Source organism: Peromyscus leucopus, chromosome 1 (genome assembly GCF_004664715.2).
Source record: "Peromyscus leucopus breed LL Stock chromosome 1, UCI_PerLeu_2.1, whole genome shotgun sequence".
Lineage (NCBI taxonomy): Eukaryota > Metazoa > Chordata > Mammalia > Rodentia > Cricetidae > Peromyscus > Peromyscus leucopus.
In genome coordinates this window covers 125,130,662-125,138,393 of record NC_051063.1, presented here as the reverse complement: position 1 = coordinate 125,138,393, position 7,732 = coordinate 125,130,662, and the positions used below count along the sequence as shown (strand labels likewise).

Below are 7,732 nucleotides of genomic sequence, written 5' to 3'. Positions count from 1 at the left end.
CAGCCGTAACCGCGGCTCCTCAGTTCCTGGCCCCTTTCTCAGGCAGGGACCGGGCAGGATCCGCCCCCTGCCACTCCCACCAAAGGTTCCTAACTAAATCTTTACCATTCTGTTTATCAATAAGACTCGGGAGTCAGAGACTGGAGTGAAAGCCTGCCAGCTCAGAGAGGCTGAGAAGCAATCAGCTGGCCCGGCTTTCAGATAGAGCATGTCCTTCCATGCCACCAAACCAAAAAAGACCGCCACACTCAGAGTCCCTCCCTCCTGCTTCCTGTGCGTCTCTCTATCCATCTCCCCGACTCCCTCTGATCTCTATGATTACTCTCTGTCAACTAGTTGCCGGCTCCACCTCCTGACCCAAGAATGATTTTATTTAATTCATGCAAATGCAAACCCAGGGTTCACGGTGTGATCAAACAGCTCACAAGAAATGGTTGCCTTGGGCTCAGCAGAAGTCAGAGGGTCCAGAAAGTTTCTGAGATATGGCTTGCCTGGGAGCTGGACAAAAGATTTTTCTAGGTGTCTTCTTGGGTAAACTGTCCCCAAGAGAGAGCCTCTTGTCTGGCTCTGGGATCAGTGACTCATTTCTGGTTCCCTCCTGGGAGGGACTTGGTTGTCCCCTATTTCAAAAGTAGAGAAGGTAAGACTGAGATCGTCAAAGTGGAAATTGTCTTCACAGAGTGACGGAGGTGAGGGAGAAGGTCTCATCAGAGGTCTCAGGAGTGATGGAGGTGAGGGAGAAGGTCTCATCAGAGGTCTCAGGAATGATGGAGGTAAGGGAGAAGGTCTCATCAGAGGTCTCAGGAGTGACTGAGGTAAGGGAGAAGGTCTCATCAGAGGTCTCAGGAGTGACTGAGGTAAGGGAGAAGGTCTCATGAGAGGTCTGATGGTTTGACAGTCACACCAAGAAACCTTGGCCTGGGCACAACCTCATCTGGGTACTCACCCACTGTCCCTTAAGGGTAGGGTAGTTACAAAGTGGGCACCGGATCCATTTCAGGGACTTCTGAGGACCAAGTGAGTGAGGACCAGCACCCAGCCCAGTGCAGAAAGCACCAGGGAAATGGAGAGGACATCCTGGCCAGGGAGCCAGTCAACATGCTGGTCAGGGAGTCAGTCAGTGTGCTGGCCAGAGAGTCAGTCAGTGTGCTGGCCAGGGAGTCAGTCAGTGTGCTGGTCAGGGAGCCAGTGTGCTGGTCAGGGAGTCAGTCAGTGTGCTGGTCAGGGAGTCAGTAGTGTGCTGGCCAGGGAGTCAGTAGTGTGCTGGTCAGGGAGTCAGTCAGTGTGCTGGTCAGGGAGCCAGTGTGCTAGCCAGGGAGCCAGTCAGTGTGCTGGTCAGGGAGTCAGTCAGTGTGCTGGTCAGGGAGCCAGTCAGTGTGCTGGTCAGGGAGCCAGTGTGCTAGCCAGGGAGCCAGTCAGTGTGCTGGTCAGGGAGTCAGTCAGTGTGCTGGCCAGGGAGTCAGTCAGTGTGCTGGCCAGGTAGTCAGTAGTGTGCTGGCCAGGGAGACAGTCAGTGTGCTGGCCAGGTAGTCAGTAGTGTGCTGGCCAGGGAGACAGTCAGTGTGCTGGCCAGGGAGCCAGTCAGTGTGCTGGCCAGGTAGTCAGTAGTGTGCTGGCCAGGGAGCCAGTGTGCTGGCCAGGGAGCCAGTCAGTGTGCTGGCCAGGTAGTCAGTAGTGTGCTGGCCAGGGAGCCAGTCAGTGTGCTGGCCAGGGAGACAGTCAGTGTGCTGGCCAGGGAGTCAGTCAGTGTGCTGGCCAGGGAGTCAGTCAGTGTGCTGGCCAGGTAGTCAGTAGTGTGCTGGCCAGGGAGACAGTCAGTGTGCTGGCCAGGTAGTCAGTAGTGTGCTGGCCAGGGAGCCAGTCAGTGTGCTGGCCAGGGAGCCAGTCAGTGTGCTGGCCAGGGAGCCAGTGTGCTGGCCAGGGAGACAGTCAGTGTGCTGGCCAGGTAGTCAGTAGTGTGCTGGCCAGGGAGACAGTCAGTGTGCTGGCCAGGGAGACAGTCAGTGTGCTGGCCAGGGAGTCAGTCAGTGTGCTGGCCAGGGAGTCAGTCAGTGTGCTGGTCAGGGAGCCAGTCAGTGTGCTGGCCAGGGAGTCAGTCAACATGCTGGCCAGGGAGTCAGTCAGTGTGCTGGTCAGGGAGTCAGTCAGTGTGCTGGCCAGGGAGTCAGTCAGTGTGCTGGCCAGGGAGCCAGTCAGTGTGCTGGTCAGGGAGCCAGTGTGCTGGTCAGGGAGTCAGTCAGTGTGCTGGCCAGGGAGTCAGTCAGTGTGCTGGCCAGGGAGTCATGCGTGAACCCGGACATTGGCCGAGAACTCTTGGTTTCCAGCAGGCTTAGCACTGTGGCACAAACATTATTCAAGGAGGGTTCCTAGAGGCAACTTGAGGGGAATGACTAAAGCGGAGGGGGGGGGGGTGTCTCACTCTTGCTCTCTTTTCTTCTCCACAGGGAAGCTGAGAGACTGGAAATCTGGAGGTCATTTCTGAGTATGAAATCTGGAAACCATTCAGGTCTTAAAACCTTGCTCTCAGCACATCGACAGAGAAGGCTCCAGGGAAGAACCTAAGTGGGCTCTTCAGTTCCAGGGAGCCCCCAGTGGCACCACCCAAACTTGGAAAAGGAATCATGTTGCTCACCAGAGATAGAATCTCATCAGAACTAGGCTGCGTGCAGGGGAGGCGACGGGCCAAGAGGCTCCTGGATGGCATCTCACAGAGGCACCGGGAGGATGTGGCCACAGGTGTGTGGGTCAACGAGACCACCCCATCCTCTGGAAGATCTGCTGCACAGAGCTGCAGGGCAGAAAGCCCTGTGGTTAGACCTGGCCAAGCACCCTTTCACTCATCCCTTCCCACAACCCATTGCAGAGTTGGCTTCGTTTTTAGTTCTCCAGCCTTGGGAGGGAAAGATCTAGTTCAGAGGCCTTGACCTGTGCCCTCCCCGACCCCACCGCATGCCCGCATGCCGCATGCCGGATTCCCAAGGTGCAGAGCTTGTGTGGGTTCCCAGAGGCCTTCGGAGGCTGCGTGCAGTAGTTTTCTTCGCTTTAGAAGGCAGCAGACAGTTTTCAAAGGTGAGATATTCCCAGAAGGAGGATGCCAAGGCTCATCCCCCAGGATGCCCTGCTCTTGGACGTGGAAAGCTTGATTAGTCCGGTTCACAGGACTGTGCTCGCCTAGCGGTCGAGAGCTGTTCTTTTAGTGGTGCTGAAACTCAGGCCAGCACTGCCAGGTCGCCTACAGGCGGGTCTGTGGCTCAGCCACCGCCCTCCTTCCTGCTTAGAGACACAGCTAAATGACTCACTATTGTCTGGCACCAAGCCTGGCAGCCACCTAATGGGTCTCACTGCTTCCAGTGTTCCTTCCAACCTTTCCCCACTCAGCACCCAGAGAGATTTTCTTCCTTCTCCCTCTTTATTGATTTCTAATTTAAAAAAAAAATTATTTATTTTTAGCCGGGCAGTGGTGGCGCACGCCTTTAATCCCAAGACTCGGGAGGCAGAGCCAGGCAGATCTCTGTGAGTCCGAGGCCAACCTGGTCTACAGAGTGAGATCCAGGACAGGCACCAAAACTACACAGAGAAACCCTATCTCAAAAAACAAAACAAACAAACAAAAAACAAACACAAAAATCACTTATTTTTATCTTTTTTTTTCCCCCTGAAACAGAGTTTCTCTGTGTAGTCCTGGCTGTCCTGGAACTCCCTCTGTAAGCTGGCCTTGAACTCAGAGATCTACCTACCTCGGCCTCCTGAGTGCTGAGATCAAAAGCATGCACCACCATGCCTGGATGTTTAATTATATACATTATATTTATATATATATATATACATATATATATACACAATATTTTGCTTGCATGTATGTCTAGTGCACAAGGAGGGCCAGATGAGGGAACTGGAATTACAGATGGTTGTGAGCCACCATGTAGGTGTTAGGAATCAAACCCCCGGTTTTCTGGAAGATCAGCCAGTACCCTCAACCACTGAATGTCTCTCCAGGCCCTCTCCTTTTTTTCCGACATGGCCTCATGTAACACAGGCTGAGGCTGGTCTTGAGCTCCTGATCCGACTGCCTCTACCTTCCAGTATCTGGGGTTACAGGAGAGCCATGCTTTGCCCAATGTTCATGTGCTTACGCTTGTCCCCCTCCAGGTGCACGAGCCAGGCAAGCATTATACCGCTGGGCCACACGTCAGCACAAGAATAGCTCCCTCTTCCCCTAGATCCTCTTCTCTCCTTTCTTTCTTTCTTCCTTTCTTCCTTCCTTCCTTCCTTCCTTCCTTCCTTTCTCTCTCTCTCTCTCTCTCTCTCTCTCTCTCTCTCTTTCTCTCTCTCTCTCTCTCTCTCTCTCTCTTTCTTTTCTTTTTTTCCTATTTTGAGACCAGGTCTCAGTTTGTAGCCCAGGCTGGCCCGGTACTTCCTGTGTAGTCTGAGATAACTTAGAATCTGCAGTCCCCTTGCTTGTGCCTTACAAGTGCTTGGCTTACAGGTATGAGTCACCACGCCCAGCTAGAGTGGCCTTTTCAGGGGGCACCTAAAATCCATCTATACCCTTCATATCATTCTTGATAAAACAAAGTCCTTGCTGCAGTCAAGAGACCCCTTCTTCCTATCAATATCTGGTGCCCACCTCCTCTCGTCTGTTGGGATGGAGCCACTGATGAGCCCTGGCTCCATTTCTGGTGTATTTTGAAGAGAAAGCCATTAAGATTTCACAAGGAAGCTGGGTGGTAGTAGTGACGGTACGCGCCTTTAATCCCAGCACTTGGGAGGCAGCCGCGGGCAGCTCTTGCAGTTCAAGCCAAGTCTGGTCTACAGAGTGAATTCTAGGAAGCCAGGGCTACACAGAGCAACCCTGTCTTGAAGAGCAAACACAAAGATTTGCCAAGGGACTGGAGGAGGATCGTGAGAGGAACTGCAGAGTCAAGGTCGTCTGTGGTGGTATTTCTTATCTAGACCTCATGTCATCTTGCTTCCAGGACCACATCATGGTGAAGATGGCCGGGAGGCTCTGGCGGCAATGGTACTGCCGCTCGGGTCTTTGCCCCCCCCCCCCCCCCCCCCGCGTGCTCTACACTCCTTGTTTCAGGTGAGGAAACACGTCACAGATGTGAAGTGAGTGACCCAAGGTCGCCCAGCTGGAAAGTCACAACTCCAGCTCCAAAGAAACATACATGTGAGCCCACGGACTTCATCTGCACCTGAGGCATTGTGGCGCTGATCCTGGGACCTGACTGCCTGGGTGTAACCTCAACTCTGCCAGCTGCTGACTTAACTCTCTCTGTGCCTGTGTTTCCTCGTCAGGAAAAGGCGATGAGTTGTAACAATGTGTCCACCCTGGCTGGCACGGCTGGGAAGACTGAAGGGGATAATGTGTATGACCGACTTGGCACTGTGAAGCTATCCTCCTTACTGTTCCCACTGCTCTAGGTCTGAGCTCCTCCCCCGGCCATGGCGGGCAAGTCCAGAGGGTGGAGAGGAAAGCCAGGCTGAGAATTTCTTGCCTCATCATCCTCGATGTTCAGGAGCAGAGAGGGCACAGGACAGAGGAGGGGCCGCGTGACTGCCCGGGCTGCTGAGCAATTTACTGGAGAAGCTCATTTGGCAACTCTGATTCCAAGTTAATTAAAGATGGCCACCGGGGGTCATTGCCATGGTGACAATTAGGCCAGAAAGAAGCCTCATTAAGGTGCGGTTTTAACTAGGCCAGTCGTTTTTAACCTAAGATCTCTGGGAAAGGGAACTTAGCATGCTTCCCTTCTCTCCTCCTTGTTCAGATCCATTTCCAGACAGTTCTGGATGAGCAAGGAGGCAGGGGATGGGTCCTGGGCTGAGTCCCTCTGAGTCCCAGCAGGGCAACAGGTTTCTCTGCGACACTCATCCTGTCTCTCCAAGGAGGCTGGTGGGCAGAGGGTGGAGGTCATGAGGCCAGAGCATGCAGAGAGAAAGGGGATTTTGTTCAGAGTGGTAGAGGAGTCTTTTCCCATAATTTGGAAATGTGGACTTATCACCCAATCTGCTTCTCAAACTGAGTGGGGTGGGGGGTTCAGTGGGTGATAACAGGGGGCACATGAAGCTTGTTTCTCCTGTGTTGAACTGAGAAGCAACTTAAAGCCTGCCTCAGTTCACAGCACTGTAATGTGTTTGAGCCAGGCATGGTGACACCCCACCTCGTATCTCAGCACTGAGACAGGAAGATAGCAACACCTAGGCCAGCCTGAGCTACATAGTGAGACCCCATTTCATGGGGGTGGACTGGGGCTGGGGAGAGGGAGACTGTTGAGATGGCTCAGCTGTTAAAACTTGCTGCTCCTGCAGCAGACCTGCCTGAGCTTAGTCCCCAAACCCACATAGCAGCTTGCAATGTCCGTAACTCCAGTTCCAGGGACCCGATGCCAGTTCTGATCTCTATGGGCACCAGACATGCTCACACTGCACTTACATACATGAAGGTGAAATTATCATACACATAAAATAAAAATAAATAAATTAAAAAAATCAAGGGGCTGGGCGGTGGTGGCGCACACCTTTAATCCCAGCATTCAGGAGGCAGAGCCAGGCAGATATCTGTGAGTTCGAGGCTAGCCTGGTCTACAGAGTGAAATCCAGGACAGGCACCAAAACTACACAGAGAAACCTTGTCTTGAAAAACAAAACAAGCAAACAAACAAACAAAAATCAAGGGGCTGGGACTGGAGAGATGGCTCAGTGCTTAAGAACAGTAACTGCTCTTCCAGAGGACCTGGGTTCAATTCCCAGGACCCACATGGCAGGTAGCAGCTGTCTGTAACTCCAAGATATAACACCCTCACACAGACATACATGCAGACAAAACACCAATGCACATAAAATAAAAATAAATAAATTATTAAAACTAAATGGAGATTAACTGAGAAAGACACTTGGCTTTGGCCTTTGGCTGTTACATGCATGTGTTCAATGTGCACTTGAATGTGTACATCAATTTACCCAAGAACACATGCACATGCATACAACACACACAAAGAAATAAATTATATTTTTCTTCTCTTTATAGTAATATAAGTGCATAGATGAAAATGAGAAGTCCCGGGAAGTCACAAAAGAGACTGTCCCTGCTGTACCCCACCCCAGACATAATGTCTGTTGACATTTTCCGTGTGATAAGTGAAGCACAGGCTATAGGATGCAAAGAACGGAGAAGAGGAACATGGACTTCGGTGTCTGTGCCCTTTTCTACTGTGTGTATTTTATCAGAAAAATGTCGAATAAACGGCAGTGAAAATACCAACTAATGCAACATTCCTCTAGGTATGGAGATGTATCACACACTTTTCTCTGCAAAAATAGGGGTCGCATTGTACCTACGATTTTGAAACCTGAATTTATCACGTCAAGATAACGAGGTGTCTTGAATGCTTTTTCCAGATGCTTCAACTTTTTTTTTAAAGCACATTGCAAACTATTCAAACTGCAAAGGCAAAAATCAGACAAACAAGTTTCCTGTCTGAGCCTCCCTCTCTTTTGTTCCCCTCTACAGAGGCAGCCCTGAAGGTCCATCTCTCTTCTCTACTTCCTTCCCTCCTTCTAGCCCAAGCTGGCTTTGAACCCAACAAATACCTGAAGATGGCCATGAACTTCTGATCCACCTGCCTCCACCTCCAGAGTACTGATATTTCACGTGTGCTCTACTATGCCTGGTTTTGTGCCATGTAAGAGGAATTTCTTGTGCTCACAGAGAAGCACTAGGGAAACC

At 51.6% G+C, this 7,732-nt stretch overlaps 1 long non-coding RNA gene across 1 annotated transcript; it reads left to right on the top strand.

Annotated features, from left to right (window-relative positions):
• The first annotated feature begins 4,351 nt into the window (after positions 1 to 4,351).
• LOC119086475 lies at positions 4,352 to 7,267 on the top strand. The gene is made up of 2 exons (XR_005089767.1): positions 4,352 to 5,686; positions 7,034 to 7,267. It is a non-coding gene; the product is annotated as an uncharacterized LOC119086475 (long non-coding RNA).
• Positions 7,268 to 7,732: the final 465 nt, after the last annotated feature.